This window comes from Orcinus orca, chromosome 6, assembly GCF_937001465.1.
Source record: "Orcinus orca chromosome 6, mOrcOrc1.1, whole genome shotgun sequence".
Classification (NCBI taxonomy): domain Eukaryota; kingdom Metazoa; phylum Chordata; class Mammalia; order Artiodactyla; family Delphinidae; genus Orcinus; species Orcinus orca.
Window position 1 is genome coordinate 81455619 of NC_064564.1, and position 18770 is coordinate 81474388.

At 40.4% G+C, this 18770-nt stretch overlaps 1 long non-coding RNA gene across 1 annotated transcript; it reads right to left on the reverse strand.

Moving 5' to 3' along the window:
* Positions 1-8662: 8662 nt before the first annotated feature.
* On the reverse strand, positions 8663-13834 carry LOC125964882 (uncharacterized). The gene is made up of 4 exons (XR_007478205.1): positions 13748-13834; positions 12058-12083; positions 9365-9452; positions 8663-8721 (listed from the first exon to the last, which is right to left on the reverse strand). It is a non-coding gene; the product is annotated as an uncharacterized LOC125964882 (long non-coding RNA).
* Positions 13835-18770: the final 4936 nt, after the last annotated feature.

Here is an 18770-nt window from a genome sequence, read left to right on the forward strand (position 1 = left end):
AGGCAACATTTAACCTAGTTCCTGATTTCTGCTTTACTGAACGTACACGATGACTTGCCTAACCTGTTGATTCCTTTCCTGGATTAGAAGGAGTAAGAATAAAGAACTAAGTAGTTAAAGAATGACTGACTCTCTACCCCTATCTATCTTCTCCCTAGTAAATCTGCAGGCAGACCACGTGGGCAAGAGAATATCCAATTGCAGGTGGACCACACAAGCAAAATCGCATCCCAAGGAAGATCAGAGAAAGTCAGCAGGTCTGCATGCAATGGAAAAATGATGAAGAATCTGACCTCCTGCCTTCATGTTTAACTGATATTGTTTCCCCTTTTTCCCTTTAAAAATTGTCATGGCAGAGCAGGATCTTCAGAGTTGGTTTCTGGACGCGAATCCACCTTCTCCCTAGATTGCTGGCTTTTCTGAATAAAGCATCTTTCCTCTCTGCTGACACCTGCCCCTCAATTATTGGGTTTTGAGAGGTGAGCAGTTGAGCCTGATATTGGTAACATTATTCTCCAGGATGTATTCATGCAGCTTGGGATTCTTAGAATGTGATAGTCTCAAGGTAGTCTCCTTTCCTGCTTGTCAGCTGGCTTCCAAGAAAGCAGGGCAAAAGCTGCCAGTGCTCTTTTTAATAACTGGAATGACATCATTTTGCCATATGCTATTAGCCAAAGCAGGCACAAACCATCCCAAATTCAAGGAGAGGATAAATAGATTCCTCCTCTCAATCAATGTCAAAGAATTTATGTCCATCTTTAATCTGTCACAGTAACTCAGAAGAAGCTTAGCCAACATTTAGCTTTATTAAGCTGTGAGGCATTTAGAGCAGACATCCTCTGGTTCTTTACTTCCCATCATGATGAAGCAAAAACCAAAGCTTACATCCTAAGTGCCTCCTCACAAGCAGATGCCATGCTTGCAACACTCTGTGTGGTGGGCTCCAAAGGATGCCAACTGCAAAAAAAATTCAGCCCACACCTATACCTGTTTGTCCCATTGGGGTCTCATGTGGTAGATGGAATACAGAGAGTGGGTCACTGTGAGACCCACACATCTCTGCGCACCCACATGCCTGTAAATAATTGCTAGAATACTGCTGTGATGCTTTTCAGTAAGCCAAAATGTATAATGAATTTGAATCCTATTCTCTGGCAAATTAACAGTCACTGGCAGAAAAATCCGAGAGCTAATTTTCAGTATGTCTTTATAAGGAATTCACCATCAGAATTATTCTGAACGATATATACAATGTGATGAGGTAGAAGCAGTATTTGCCTTTAGAAAATGTTCTGAGTATGTTGTCATCACAAGTAATTGATGGAGGTGAGACTACAGCCCTGGACATTTGACCATCTGACTCCAAAGCCCATCTTTCTACTATCTGTACTTAGCCTCCAAATGCAATTTAAAAAAATAAAAGCACAAAAGGAGGACAGAGATGAAAAATGCCATCCTCACTGAGAAACGATAGAAACTGCCACTGCCTTCAAATCCTTTTTAGTTCCCAAAAGCGGCCATGACAGGTAAGCAGACAGGGTGTCTCTTGGGAACTGCTAATGAACAGAGGGCCGGGAGAGGCTAGGGAGGATTAAAGAGGAAGCAAGCTATAATATCAATAGCTGCCTTGGGTATCTGGCTATTGCTCAGGGGCACTTAGGATGGCCCTAGGCAAATTTTCAGAGTAGGAAGCCTGTCTTTTAGAATGCAAGTTTCCTCTCCCTACTCATTCTGGAGCTCCAATCGTTTATCTGCCCCCCAACCATTACCATCACACCTTCTTGAAAGTCTAGATGCCCAGCAACCTCATGCCCTCCCTCCCCCACCAAGACATCACTGCCACTTCCCCCACCTCCATACAAAGTGGCTCCTGGAAATGTTACCGAGTCCAAACTCAGACTGCTCACTGCATGACAGGCCAATAAAGCAAGAGATGAGCTGCTGGGGCAAGGTATAGCAACTTTATTCAGAAAGCCAGCAGACTGAGACGATGGCGGACTAGTGTCCCAAAGAACCATCTTGCCTGAGTTAGAATTCAGCCTTCTTTTATACTAAAAGGGAAGGGAGTACAGTCAAACATTTCCTGGTTCCAGTCAGCCTCTGGAGGGGATGTGTTAATTTCTTCCTTCCTGCAGTTATGCATAGGGGGGCCTGGTCAGGATGTTTCCTATGAGCTAAACAAAGTTATTTTAGCTTCACGCTCATTACCTAGGCAGGGTTCCCAGGGATGGGCCATTATGTGTCATTTAAGCTTATAGGCAACATCCCTTTACTGATTAACTGGTAATAGAATATAAAGGTTCTTCCCTATTACAGAAATGACTCCAATAGCTGACATTAACACTCAGGTTTAGGGTTTACCAGTGTGGCTTCCCCTTCAGGAAGTACTTGCCCTTTCAGCTTCTTCCCCTTCTCTCTCCACTGGCATTCCCCAAACCAAGTAGTGGAGGCAGCAGCCGTTTGGTCATAAATCAATCCCAAGAGATGCTTTATTTAATCAAAACAGATTTTAATCAAAGGATCGAAAGGGAAGAGAAAAAGAGACATGAAATAAATTATTTCATCACATATTACTCAGTAAACAGCTTCTGAGAGCCAGTAAAATTTCAGCATGTCTTTACAAGATGATGGGTTAAAGAAAATAAAATACAATCCCTTACAAGATTTTGGAGAACTTTTAATGTGCTAATAATAAGCATTGTGAGTTTCAATGAGTGACAGTGTGGTAGGTAAAATAATGGCCTTCTAAGATGCCTATGTCCCAATCCTAAAACCTATGAATATGTCACCTGATAAGACAACAGGGTCTTTACAGATGTGATTAAATTAAGAATCTTGCAATGGGAGATCATCTTGGATTATACTAGTGGACCTCTAATTATCACAACAGTTCTTATAAGAGGAATATGGGAACATCAGTGTTCAGAGTGATGCTGTGATGGTGAAAGCAGAGATCAAAGTGCTCCAAGGCCGTAATTGAAGGACTGTGGGCAGACTCTACAAGCTGGAAAAGACAAGGAAATGGATTCTACTCTAGAGTTTCTAGAAGGAACACAGAACTCCCAAGACCTTGATTCTAGCCCAACGACACCCACCTTGAACTTCTGACCTCCAGAATTATAAGAGAATAAATGTTTGTTCTTTTAAGCCACTAAATTTGTAGTAATTTATTACCATACCACTGGAAACTAGTACAGAAGGACAGTCTTTGCTCTTAAATTTTTTTGCAGTTGAACCTTTTATCCCCTAAAATATATACCCCAAGGAATACAGTTTGAGGAACACTCTGGGATAATACAATCCCCTATAATTATCTTGATATGGACTACTGAGATTGAGAATAAAATGTTTGACCAGGGTGAAAAAATTAACAGTAAATACAGAAGAGAACAGTATTCGACACTGGAGCATGGTGAAAATAACTTACTTCCGCACCCATTGATTTTAATAGCAAAGGTTTCATCTCCTAACATTAAATGTTCCTGCCTCTCTCAGCTGCCTGGGGAAAAGGCAGCCCTTCCTCCCCAGCTCCTCTCTCTACAGCACAGACACTTTTCTTACATGCTGCAGGCAAAAACAATTTGAAGCTGGTGACAGCAGAACTCTTCTTTTTAATGCCCTTTGCCTCAGGCACAAGACTGGATCTTTCCAGACACTAGAAATGTTATGAGAGGACATTCACCCATTCTCCCCCTGGCAAAGCCAAAACATACATTTCAATTGGATCTCAGAAATGCTGATAAGTATCAGAGGTCTGACAGACTGCTCCTGAAGCAGGTCTCCCATGCAGCACTTTTTACCTGTGTCTTATTTGGAGTGGCCGCACAGGAGAGGAGAGAAGAGGGAGGACACGGCTCTCCAGCCTCCAACCTTGCCTCTGCCTGTCAGAGATTAGAGGCAGTGGGGGTGAAAAGCCATCCTGCTAATGCAAAAGGCTTAATGCTGGTTAGTCTGAAACCAGCAGAACCACAAAACTGCAAACCTTCTCATAGTGCAGCATTTCAGAATCGTAAGGAAGTATAAGTCATCACTAAAATAGTAGAAAACTGGGCCCCCAGCCTTCACAGGTTTCTACAAATCATTTTTACCTCTTACCCAAGAGACACACTCATGAAGCATTAGGTTTGGAGAAAGGAGGAAAATTTCCTGGAGAGCACAACTATGGTTACGTCACTATCACTGAAGGGGCCAGCACGATTGAACTATTTTGCCAGGACAGTAGCTTCAATCTCCCAAAGGCAATTGCAGTGCTCCAATACACAGAAAGTGAAGGCCTGCTCAGTAATCTAGAATGATTGTTAATGTGAGTTCCAAAGATATGAAATATGCTTTATTCCAACATGTTACAGGGTCGTTGTTTATTCCCTTTTCACAGCCTGCCCCCTCCTTCAGTCTGATCAACATTTGTTCATCGGGATTATGGCCAACATCCCATGGGCTGGAAAACAAGCCACTGTGAGACAAGCGAGCTGCCGGCAGGCTGTGACACTCTTCTTCACCTAGTTGGAGGGCCCAAGTGATGGGCAGCTGCCTTCCAAATGAAGGCTACTTGTTTATGCAGAAGGCAGGCTATGGCCATAGGCTATTACTTAATATTGTGAGTTGTCAAATCACTTGCGATGACTGAAAGTGTTCACCTTACCACTGGGAAGATGATGGGTTGCTCTTTAAGAAATGCCTAGTACCAACACCACTCATCACCGTTCGTTTTTCAATGATTCATTCAACAAGTACCTGAGAGTCTTCAACGGGCAAAGATACAGAGATGACTAATTCCTTATGTGCCAGGAGCTCAGGGTGTTTTGCATGGGTAAATATGCACATGAATATGTGGAACAGAGTTAGGGTACAGAGAGCAGAGTGAACCATTTCAGTCTAGGTGTCAGGAAAGGTATCGCAATGCAAGAGGCACTTGAACTGAGTCTTCAGAAAATAACTGAGACCTTGGAGGTGGTGGCTTTCCGTATCTGGCAGGGGCATTGAGGGATGAAAGGAGAGCACCCACTGGGGGAAGTGCCAATGATTCTGAATGGCTGAATTGTGGGGTGAGGCAGGGAGTGTCAGAGGTAGGCTAAAGAGGCAGACAGAAGCCATATGAGGGAGGGCCTTCGTGACTTGAAGAAACTTCCGCTTCAGGCCACATCAAGGAGAATCAACAAGTTTACTCAGGACCACTTGAGATAACAGCTCGAGCTGAAACTGAAAAAACCCATGTTGTCTTTGTTTACCCAGTATTTTCACAATCAGATCCAGGTACTTCAAACAACAGGATTTATTTTTCAAACAAAGAGAATTTATTACAGGGCACTGTTTACATAAATGATGGGAAAGTTAAAACGCCAAACTGAGACAGTGAGGCAACCTAGAAGTTAGCGATGGCATAAAATTACAGTTGGCCCTCTCTATCTGTGGGTTCCACATCTGCAGATTCAACCAAGTGCAGACTGAAAATATCCAGGGGAAAAAAAAGTCCAGAAAGTTCCAAAAAGGAAAACCTGAATTCGAATTTACTACACTGGCAACTATTTACATAGCATTTATATTGTATTTTCGACTATTTACATAGGATTTTCATTATATTAGGTATAGGTAAGTTAGAGAAGTATATGAAAGGATATGTGTAGGTTATATGTAAATACTGCACAATTTTATTTAAGGGACTTGATCATCCTTGGATTTTGGTATCCGAGGAGGGTCCTAGAACCAATCTCCTACAGATACTAAGGGACAACTGCACTATGTGATGTTACAGAAACCCAGAAGCTGAGGATGTCTGGCTGGAACTAGGACCACGGCAGGAGCTTCTCCTCACAGATCTAGAAGATAAAGCGATGGGCTCCCTGGCACGTGCTAGAACAACAGAGGAAAGGCACCTACTTCGAGATGCCACCAGAAAGAATGAGGAAGGAAGAAATATACTGGCTTCTCCCTTTTTCTCTTCTTTTCCCCTCGAGCTTCTCATCGACCAAGCAAATCTACAAACTAGTAGGCAAGAAAATGTGGGAAGTGTATTGACTCGTGACCCAGAGCAGTGCAGAAAACGTACAGAGAATGAACATGAGAGAAAACATCATAGGACCTACACAGTCCACCTTTTTTTTTGCTCATCAGCATTCATTACACCCCTCTGCTCATAACAACTTTATTCCCTTTAGTCTTGGAATATTATTTACAGAATCCACAGAATAACTGTCCTGCATAAGATGAAAATGTTCTCACCCTCTTCCCAAACTGGGAGATGTAAAGACCCATCAAAAATCACCACGACTATACTGAAGTAAAGAATCTCCACGTGACATGCAGTCCTCCCCTTTCACACCACCCCTAGGAACTCAACTTATGACGGAGTTATGTTCCAGTAAACACATCGTAAGTCAAAAATATTGAGAGTCAAAAATGCTTTGAATACACCTGACCTTCTGAACATCATACCTTAGCCTAGCCTACCTTAAACACGCTCAGAATGCTTACTCTCATTGTGTAGAAGCAACCCCATTTACCCTTAACACTCGGCTTTAACCACCCAGACACACCCAATTATCCTTTTCTGGCTATTGGATCCATGGCATGAGGAGCCCAAAAAAGCTCTAATCCAATGGAACCAGTGATGTCTTCCCTGGTGGAATTCATCCTCCTTTAGAAACTAAGGCCTCTAAATGGGAATAGAGATAGGAAACAAAAATTCTGTAAATGTGCCATTAGGTGTAATAAGGAGAGAGTCCACTCCTACTTATACTTTGGTATCAAGACTTGCAAATTCTAGCCATGGAGAAAAAGGGGCATGTACTTGGTCACTAGTTCAAAGCAAATGCTGCATCCTGGAGGGAGCAACTTCATCTCACAGAATGCTGCCTCCTCACTAGTGCTGATACTGAGTCTTCAGTTGATAATCCACCATCCTATCAGGCCATCCACTTCTGGAAGCCGAAGTGTAAGACTAAGGAATTTCAGGAACCCTTCTCTTGATGTTAGAAGCAATGCTGTATGGGGTACCATCATGACGAGTAGGGTAATAAGTCCATGAATGAGGGTGCATGCAACATATTTTAGGCATGCACTACAACTATAAACCAATTAGGGTTCATTCCATTAAGTACAAATTGCTGCCCCTAACCAATGATGGAAAAGGAGTCAAATATAATCAAACGTCTGCTAGGTGTCTAACTTAACCCCTGGTGGTGGAATAGTGCCATATCAGGGGCTCAGGATTGGCTTCTACTGCTGATACATTAGGTATTCAGGAGACAGGCAGAAATATCAGCCTTAATGAGGGGAAGTCCGTATCTTTCCTGCCATTAGAGCCATTTTGTTGCACAAGCATGAGGATGGCTAAGAGACAAACTGACAGCCACAGAATGCATAATCTTATCCACCATGTTATTGGAAGATACCTCTCCATGGAGATCCTTTGAGGAGCATTCACACGGAGCATCAATATGCTCACGCTGTTACACCGAGTCTATCTATGTACCTTCTCCCAAACCTTATTGTCACTAATCTCCCAACTGTGTTTGTTCTGGGTTCCTGAACAGCAAGCTGAGTGATTAGCCACTGCTAACAAGATACTGTAGACCCATACCTCAGGACATACCTACGTCCTAGAAAAAGAGATAGCCCCAGATGTACTGTCTGAAGATGGGATTTTCCTTGACAATTTTCTTTAAGGGCTACTTCAGTGGTTCTGTAATATGGCACGCATGATTTGGGGTTTCTTCCAGCAAATTTTACAGACTTATCTGTAAACCAGACTTGAATTCTTTTGTCTTCCATCAGTTAGCAATGGAAACTCCCTATGAGACCAAATGGATGTTATGAGAATCTGCAACACCAGCAAATTCTCCCTACCTGTGTCTTCCAGACCTCTGTAAGCCCAATCTCGTATATATGTTTATTTGACGATGGATGGCTACTGAACAAATACAACCTTATGGCTTGATAAATCAGATAGAACCTAGTTCATGATGGGCAGCTCAGAAGGCATAGTCATCTGGTGTCCCACAATCAAGCAGTCAGTTTTTAAAACACAGTGTGTAAGCCAGTTGCATCAGTAGAGGAAGAAATGGTTTTGCTCCAAAACCCTAATGGCCTGTACTGTGATTTTTCTATTAGCGGCTACAATGGCATCTGCTAGATCATAAACTGCAAATAACAAGAGAGCTTGTATGAAAGCCTAGACCTTAGGCAAAGCCTTCTTTTTCGCTGAGTCTTACTAAAAAGTAAGGATTATATGAGATACTCAGTAAATGAATCAGAACAATACATTAATTATGGCTTATGTTTCCTCCAAATTCCATAAAGACCCACAAGGTTTACTATACCTCTTTCTTCATGGCAGGAAATGTAAGGCACAGCAACTTGTCATTCACATTAAAGTTTTTAAAGAAGATGCCAGGTCACTGGGGTTTTCCTTCCACACTCTAGCACACAGCTCTTGCTACTCGCTGCTCACCAGAATCAGTAAGTATAATGCCTCTGATATAGTGACAGTATGATATTCTCTGAGATATACAGATCATCAGTGTCTCTGTACTATATTATGACAGAAAAAATTGAATTGGCATGGCCCCGAGGTGAGAGAGGGAAGGTATACTACTGCCCCTTCCGAGTAAAACAAATTGTTATTGATCATCTATGTTCATTTGTAGGGGAAATAAATTACTTACCAGAGCAATAGTTGAGATCCAGGTGTTACGATGACTTGCTCCAGCAAATATATCAGACCTGAAACATGTTACAGTTGGAATTACTACTGGATGAAATTTTTCTAATTCTCAATTATTTTTAAAGATACGTCAGCTTTAACCTGGAAGAAGCAGCCAAGTTACACATGAACGTGACAGTAGTCATAACCTGTATCCTGCAAACCTTAGATGGTAACACTTCAGTCTCTAAATTCCTACAGATATTGCTTTTCATTTACTATCTCAGTTGAGAGGTGCACTTCCACGGGCTTTGACTCGGCTCTTCATAACATGATAGCCCCCATTCCATGAGTCAGGGAGCCAATATGGGGATTCAGCCAGTTTCCACTATGTCTATTCTAACTCTACATTCAGGAGGTGGAGAAATAACCACAGGCTGGGTTCACTGTGGGATTCATTGGGGCCAAACTCCATTTACCATCATATCTATAAGCTCCTACTGACATCATCACTGGATCATTGGGGCCAAACTCCATTTACCATCATATCTATAAGCTCCTACTGACATCACTGGATCAGAGTTTCATTTTGTGACACTAGGTATTAGCCTCAACTAAGAATCCATGTCTAAAAATCTCCAAATTCCTGGATATTTTCCTTTTCTCTTTGCACAGTTATTCTGTTAAATTCAGATTCCTTTAAAGATTTGGCAGATGACTTACAGTATATACTTGTGGCAGTGTTTCACAATCCTTCTTCAAGGGATGCTGGCCTCCTCCTTAGGCTCTGGATCTGTGAACTGGCCCACATCTGGGAAGAAGAAGAGCAGTTGTGACTTCCTATTGCATTTATTCAAGGTATTTTCTGATCACCACACCTAATGTTTCCTGGTTGTGTTAGGTCAAGCAATTCTTTGTTAGGCTTCTATTTAACTCCTAGGGAAACTATGATTAATTAGTTATCATCATAGATCCCTGAAGGTAAAAACATCCTGGTTGCCACTCAACCCTTTCTGCTCATTACAGTAATTGGGTCACCTTGTCTCTATTAGTAAAGTGATACTGCAACCTGATCCCAGACATCCTAAGATCTCATCTTCTTATTAAAATCAGTTCACTTCAAAGGCATCATCTCTTACTGTCATCCACAGCCTGCAGAGGAAAGTCACCATATACATTTAAGGATACTGAAGCTCCTCTCATTAACGCAATTACTGATGGTTTAATAAAAGAAGAGTCCTCTAGATTTCCCTTACAAGAGATTGTCATGAGGAAAATGAGTAGGATGCATATAATAAATTCATTCCAACATTCTCATCTCCTTATGCTTTTGAATTCTTCTGCTTTATTCCAGGGAAGTTCTGGCATTTTATCCTCATTTCTCATAGGCCACTTTCAAGTCCATGTTTCAGTAAACCAATCAAACAATGTTTTAGTGAAAATTTTCAGCTGATTGAGCTAGTACTCAAAGAAATTTAATCTGCATACTTAGGTAAATATACCTATATTAATAAATACTGACCAATCCTACATTATATTCTGCCTTTCTTAGACTTGCTCATATAGATTCCATCTCCACACATGTTTTTCAGGGGTCTGCTAATAAAAATTAGCAAATATTTGCAATTCTTTGGATGTAAAAAATATTTATTCTGGGATAAGGCTTTGCACTTCACCTGAGCTATCAATAAGAGATACTTCTGATGAGTCTTTAGGAAAATAAGCATCTCCTTTCAAGACAACTTTTTTCAGGTGAAAAAATTATAAGCTCTTTAAGTAAGGGAAGACTACCCTCATCAGACATAGTTGCATCTGCTGGTAAAGGAAACTCGGGATATACTGTGATCATGGTTCTCAGATTCAACTGTAACTGTTCAAATAGCAACGCTCCCCACCCCAAACTCTTCGTTAAGAATAAAGAGATTCATTCTTCAAAATTAATGCCTTAATACTAACATAATAAACTGATGAGCCTGTGTTTTCAACTTACATGGTAACCCTGCAAACTACACATGATTCTGATGCTCAACAATCATTTCCCTCCTGATACAAAAAATTCTAAGAACGTCATGGCAGCCCTCTGATTCCTTGGTTGTCCCTTGAGCTAAGAGTTTAAACCTCTAGACTTATCATTTTCTGTTTGTAAGCAGTCCGGCACAATCAAAACTAGAGATCCCATTTTTATTGTCAAATGCGACAGCTACTTGTTTTCCCAAAGTCTAGTGTTCAAGTGTCACATCATCCCAAACAAACCAGGTTATAATTTAAAGTAATTGTGATGTCATTTGATAAGACAAATTAATTATAGTATCCCATTTTTCACCTGAGAGAAGTTCTGTACTGTGTTCAAGCTAAAAGAAGCAAGCAATCGAAGTTCAAAATTTTCTCTTGAGGATCTGGTTCCTGGAACTTATCCTGATACCTCCCCCCTAAAGACTATATCAGTAAAGGTCTAACAAGGAAAATATAAATCAATGTATGTATTTCAAATAAAGGAAATTTAATACAGACAAATGGTTATACACGTGTTGAGAGCACTGAGAAACTTAATAGGAGATCATGAAGCGATCCACACATTGGCAACAGCAGGAAAGCCAGTACTACCCCATAGGGCTACAGGAAGCAGACGTGATTTTACTGAAGCCCGAAAGCCAGGAGTATGTAATGGGGGCAAATATCACTGGGGGAGCTGCCTGGGGGAGCTGGGACCACTGAATGAGGGGTTATCTGCCAGGAGTTGGAGTTAAGGAGATGCAGCTTCTGCCAGAGATGCTGTCTAAGTCAACATGAGAGGAGATATAACCTTAAATTCCCCCCTTCTCTTGTATTTCACCTTTTCTTCCCATTGGCTGACCCTACCTAATAGCTAGTTAGTAGTCCCTTGCAATACAGAATCAAAATGGGAATATTCAGTAAATTGATCTGAGAATAAAAATATGCAATAAATTGATCTGAGAATAAATAAGCAAAGGACTGGCTTGCTTTCACAAAGAGTAATGCAAAGTGTCTGCCACCATTCCATTTGGAGTTTTAGCCAGGGCAACTCACAAGTAGCTAGAATCCCTTGTACCCACTTCCTATAGAGTCATTTTCTCTGTCATGCATATATTTCTAGTTCACTCCAGGGTAGAAAGTTTGATTTCACACAAGAAGCTTCATTAGCTACAGGAATTTAGACAAGAAAGTTGGGAATGGGTCATTGTCTATAAAAGTTAACTATGTGTAATAGGTGTTGAATACAGACTTCACCTCTAATTCTCCCAATGCCACCACTATTAAAATAATTGACACCAACCCCACTGAGATTTGTATTAATGTATAAAGAGAGCATAAAACATACTTAAAATATAGTATTATACCACAAATTGCCCTAATATTAGTATTACAGAACCTGAGTTTCAGTTTCAGTGACTCACCTCTCTGAGATTCAGTCTACTGTTCTCTAAAACAGATTAAAATAATTTGTAAGTCCTTTCCATGTATTTGTTCAAAAAATATTTTCCCCAGTCTCCTTTGCTAACTGACTTTAGCTAAGCACAAAGAATAATTTATCAATGCAGCCCAGGTATATCTCATGAAGCCAAATGCTATGGTTATTAATCAAACAGACAAATGTATAATAAATTGTAACTGTTCTAAGTGCTATGAAGGAGAAATGTATGATTTCATGTGGGCATTTGGTCTAGTTCCAGGAGTCAATTAAGGAGTCCATGAGGAGATGATCCTTGATATGTAGGCGTTCGACAGGGAATGAGATGAGAGGAGAATGTCCAAGCATATACAAAAGCCCTGTGGCTGGAGGTATGTGACATGTATATGAGGCTGAAAGGACAATGTGCCTGGAGCCAATTAAAGAGGATGGGAGCATGGTGCACATGGACACTACAGAAGCAGTTAGGGACCAGAATACGAATGACCACAGGGCTTGTGAAATAAACTGTTTTTACCCATAGAGCAGTGGGAAGCCATCAAAGGATTTTGACCTGGAAAGTAACATGTTCAGATTTGCACTATGAAAAGATCACTAGCTATGCTACAGAAAATGAATTGGAAGGGAAGTAGCTACTCTGGTAGCTTAGCTTAGGTTATAGTTGATAGAGAAAAAGAGTAGTAGATATATTTGAGTGAGTTTTAGGAAACTAAAATAACAGGACTCAGTGCTGAGTGGGACTGGCGTAGTGAATTAGAGGGATTCGTCAAGGACCCATGGGTGGATGTTGGCGCCTTCACTGATGGCATGACTGATGGCATCTGCTTGAAAGAGACCAAGGTGAAAGGACAGGATACAGGGTAACTGTGAGTATATTTCTGGACATATTTGATTCAGGTAACTTGAGCTACGTAAGAGAAAGTGCCAAGCAGGCAGGTGGATATTCGGGAGTGAAACAAAGGAACAGTCTTGACTAGAACAAGATATTTGGGATTCATCACCTTAGAGATTGTTATTGAAGTTTTGGGCAAGAGTTAGATTGCCTAGAAGAAGAATGGAGGGTAGAGAGAAAAGAGGACCAATAACGGAACTGTGAGTAATCTCATCAGCCAATGATTAGTTACTAGAGGTTGAGCCTAAAACAGAAATATGAAAAGAATGAACAGAGAGGCAGGAGAAATGCCAAGCAAGTGTCAGATCACAGAATTCACACAAAGTGTTTTGAGAAGAGGATGTGTTGAAAGTTGCTGCGAGGTCAGGAAGAGGAGAAGTGAGAGAGTCCATTCAATTTAGTGAAATGGACAGTACTGATGACATAAATGAGAGCAACTTTGGTGGAGTCAGGGGATCAAATGCCAAACTGAGGTGAACGCAGAAGAAATTGGAAGAAATTTGCCTGTAGAAAGGAGGAAAAGAGAATGCAATATGTGAAGGGTAAAGAAGATTCTTTTTGTTGTTCTTAAAAAATAAAAGATATAAGCATGCTTAAGAGTTGATGGCAAGTATCCAATTTAGAGGGGAAGTTTTACCACATAACATCAAGAATAAACAAGCAACGGTGTAAAGTTCTGGAGCAAGCCAGAGTGGGTAAAATTCAAAGTGTTACATAGTAGGGACATCATCATAAAGAGAAGGAAGAAGGACAGGGAAGATGCAAATTCATGTTTGTTTGTTACTTGGCAGAGGCTTTGCTGTTATTGAGGAGATGATAGAATTGTCTCGTGAAGGCTTTTAATTTCTCTGCAAAGTCAACGTTCTCTTCCTGGGGAGAGAGGGAAAAACAGCTTGGGAGATGAGAAGGGCTGGAAAATGAAGGGAAGCAGGAAGCAGAAGGGCAGGACATTTCCGACTCAAGTTTTCAATGATCGTATAACTTCACTTCCTATGTGCTGTATACCGACTTCAAATTGGAAAGTATTTCCATGAAATAGTATCACGGTCCTTTGGAAAAATTACTTTGTGTCCTATTATGGCTTTCTCTCTCTCTCTCACACACACACACACACACGCGCGCACGCACGCACACACACCCTTAACACACACCATTACACCATTCAACTCTTTGAAAAACTTAATGCCATATGAATATTGTTGTTCAAAATCAATCTACTGACACAAATTTTACAGTTAACAATCACAGTGGAATTCAGCTACCCACTATCAAGAACGTTAAAAACCACACTGCCTGACATTTGTTAGATCTGTACAAAGACATCCCTGGAGTGTGTTGTCTCTGTTTATCACAATTGAACTTGTAGCAGAGGCACTGCCTTAATCCAAAGCCTGTACAGCCTTTACAAAGCCCCTTTTAAAACTACAAAGAAAAACAGGCTGACACAAATTCTTCTTTTCTTACTTTTCCATTCATCTGGTGTGAGTGGTCAAGAAACCTAGGTGAGAGTTGTTTAAAACTCAATATGTTACAGAGTAATAGAGATTGTTTGAAAAAACCCATGACAGGTAAAATGAAGTACTTGAAAAACATGAATCTCAGGTTCACATTGATTTGTAGCTTCCAATTAGTGAAGTGATCAACTGAATTACACCAAGATTCTCCTTGTCTCAGGCGCTAATATTTGCTCCAAAGAAATGGCTTCCTTTCTAGATAACATTACTGGCCATAGAATATTCACCATGACAGTGCAACATGAAAGTGATCTTGGCAGATTTCACTCGTAGAATTCAAATTAAGGGAAATCTTCCAAATATTAAAAAAAGGAAGGAGAGTGTTCCTTCTTGTCTTATCAACTGTTATAAAATTCATGAAGCCCTGTCTGGCTTGGGTCTTCCATCTACTGACAAATTTGATTAAAATTAGACTTGAGAATAAGTAGTAATGGAACTGTCCAAGCCTAAGTATGTTGCCACTAAAAATTAGTTTCTAAAAAGGGCATCGATTAGAAATGTAGAGAGGTGAGAAATCTGCCGCCTATGTTGCATCTTCAATTATATAAAATATTGCAATGAAAGGTTAGTGAGGTTAGGAAGACTTTTATTAAATAATACAATTAAAAGCTAATAATTTAGGATTCAACCTATGCACAAAAAGGATATTTAGTGTATTGGTTTTCAATTGCTGCTATAACTTAAAACAACACAAATTTATTATCTTACAGTTGTGTAGTTTAAAAGTCTAACACAGGTTTCATTGGGCTAAAACCAATGTCAACAGGGCTGTGTTCCTTCTGGAGGTTCTGAGGGAACAATTTGTTTCCTTACTTTTTCCACCTTCTAGAGGCAGCCCATATTCCTTGGCTCATGGCCCCTCCATCCATCTTCAAAGCCAGCAACATAGCATCTTTCTGACTGATTCCATCATCACATCTTTTTCTATACCTCACTTCTGCCTTCCTCTTTCACTTTTAGTAACCCTGTGATTACGATAGATCTACCTGTATTATACAGGATAATCTCCCATCTCAAGGTCCTTAAATTAATCACACATGCAAAGTCCCTTTTGCCATGTAAGGTACCATATTCACAGGTTCTGGGGATTAGAATGTTGGCATTTGGAGGGGGGCCATTATTCTGCCTACCACACTTGGGAAAGCAGAAAGGCATGTCTTTATTTATTTATTTTTTTGGCCGCACAGCAGGGCATGCAGGATCTGAGTTCCCCGACCAGGGATCAAATCCACATCCCCTGCGGTGGAAGTGCAGAGTCTTAACCACTGGACTGCCAGGGAAGTCCCAGGTATGTCTTTAAAAGAAATGTATTATCGCCAGGTTTCTGTTTTCTAAGCCTATCATATTCAAAGTGGAGATTAAAAAATTTAAGGGATTTTTTCCCCCGTAACTGTGTAGTATATCAGATAATCAGACCACTCATTTTCAGTGACAAGAATGCTAAATAAGAAAAGGATTCCTTTGGCAAAATGAAACTAACTCAGAAGATATGAACTGATTGAAAAGCTACCAGGGATGCCCACAGGATGTCATACATCTCCTTTCAGGAAATTACAGCAGTAGGGAGAGCAGACAGAGGCTGTAAAATGGTAATAAAAATGTATTTTAATTAAATTATTCTACAGTAAAACTAAAAGGAATCTGAAAACAAGAGTTGCTTATTATCCTCTTCATGCTTCTTGAATAGCTTGTGCAAGAAATTATTTGAGAGCTGAGATGGTTACAAACTATCTCTCCCTGGCTCTCTCTCCTCTACGCTTTTCTAGGTCTCTTTCTTTCTTTGTCTCTGTCTCTCAACTCTCTCCCTCTGATATCTTTCATTTTATTCTTACAGGAAGTATGACCTGAGTGAAGACTCAGGTGCCTCAATTTATTACCTTTGAAAGCACAGGAAATAAGTGGACCTCACATCACTGTGGGTTAAAATTGGCATAAAGCAAACTGTTGCTTTAGCTCAGCTTGTTATACCTTTAAAATCTGCCAGATGCCAAGAGATACAATAGCCAGGAAAGCCGGGTTTCCAGGAAACAATAACTTTCATATTTTCATCATCATAATCTAGATCTAAATTCACTTTTGAAAAAATCCAACCATTAAGCATTCACATTTTTCAAATAAAAAATTGGGGCATGTGGTCTGACAAAGGACGTTTAATCATTTATAAATTTAAATGCAAAGTGTTACCAAGTCATAAAAAATAAATTGCATTTAGCTACATACTGTATAAATTTACTTTATTGAAAAAAAAAAAGGAAATTATCAGAAACCAAGGCTGTCCCTGGAAAACCCAGGATGCGTGGTCACCATTATTTCTATCACGCAGTTCAGGATGCTATTTTGGTTGTAAAGTCCACATTTTATTATGTGCAATGTCTACCAATGCCTCAAAAGCTTCAGAAAAAAAAGTCTTTTTTATTCCATGTGAAAGCATGCAAACTGAGTATCTGGCCTGCTTAATTATCCCAAGAGTCTGGTTCAGTAGTTCAGGGTCTGGCACACTAAATGCCCAATAAATGTAGTTTGAATAAATGAACAAATGCATGAACAATTTAAGTTTAGCCACATAGAAAGCAAGCCAAGTTTCATCTCTGCCGAGACTGAGTAAACATCTCATAAGATCCATCTGGAGGAACAACTTCTCAGGACATTTGTCCTATAACGATAGAAGCATTTATAATGAATAACTAATAACTAATTTAACTGATTTCATTGACATGGGCCAACCTGTAGTATAATCATTAAAAGGTTTTAATTTTTTGAATAACAAATTATTTGTCAAGCCTCCGTTCCCATTGGATTTCAGGCTCCCTGGTGATATTTAAGTCCAATTTCATAAATTTTCAAACTAGTTTTGATGCTCTTCATTTAAAAACCTTAATCTCATATTCGATTCACAGCTCTCTTCCTCTACCATCCACGATGGGCTGGACAGATGTCTCGGAGGCTTGGAGTAGGAGGTGAAGTGGGCATGGGTGGGGTTTGGGTCTTCTCTCTCATGCCACTTCTCACCTTCTTTGCTGTCAAAGTCCTCTTCTGGGACTGGAGCAAGGACGAAGGGGAGGAAGGAAGACATTCTGCAAGTGACTGCATATGGTATATCGGCCTCACTTCCTTGTCAACAGACCACTGTCTGGCCTCATTTTCCTCTTCATCAAATGCTGACTTACACATGGGAGGCATTTATGGATCCTCAGGTGGGACCTCCAGGGGGTTCTCGCTGCTCAACGTGGGGTTTCTGTCAGAGGCTCAGCTTCTTCCTCCTCACCTCAGGCTCATCCCAGGTGACCCACTCCACATCCCCTTACTTCCTTTAACCAACGGGTGGTACCTGGGAGGGAGCTGTGATTGAAAAAAATCTTAATACTCAGTCCCCTTCTCACTGCAGCCAGACTCCACTCACACATCTTTGTCATACCAAACACAGCCATGCAGGCTCCACCCTGGGATGTTCTCTTTCAACTCTGTCACATCTCTCTGGCCCCCTTCTCCATGCTCAAGCCTAAAGAACCAATGATCCATTAGATCAGTTGCTCCGCATTTTCTAACAAATTGTTCCTAGTCTGTGACTTACATATAGGGCTGGGGAAGGCAATTTAGGCACTCTCAATCTTGTGGGAAAGTCAGAGAACAAATCATATAACCCTTTCTTTGGGGGCATGGAATGGTTACTACTCTATACAATCCATACTTCCCTAAGAGATGATCTCATCCTCTCTGCAGATCTATTTTCTATACCTGGGTTAAGGGAGGGGTAAGTGGGCTCATTTCATTAAACTGTTGATTTTAAGCTTTGCTCAGAAGTAGCTGGATTCATAGATTGAGATGTGTTGCACTTAAATTTTAAGGTAACTAGTGCCCGTTATTCTCACTTGTAGCCACTGGTTGAGTGATCCCAGAAACACAGAATCACAGTAATAGAAGGCTTACCACGTGGCCACGGTTTTTTCTTACACATAGTGCCTGCCCTCCTACACATATCAAGCCATTTTTCTTCTCACAGCAACTCTAGGAATGAGATGTTAGTAAGTCTGTTTTATAGTAAATTTGTTAAGAATATTTCAATGTATAGCACTAGTGCCTTAGGCGTACCACTCAGTGTTTATCAAGAGGTTAGATTTTTGAAATTCATTTGGCTAAATTATACTAATTTAGAAGATATTATTATAATCATCTTACAACATGAGATCAGTAATGTTATGATTCCAATTTACAATAATTTGCCCGATATTACCAAGCCAATAAGTGTTAGAATTAGAACCAGGTGTTCTAATTCCATGCCCAATGTTCTTCCTC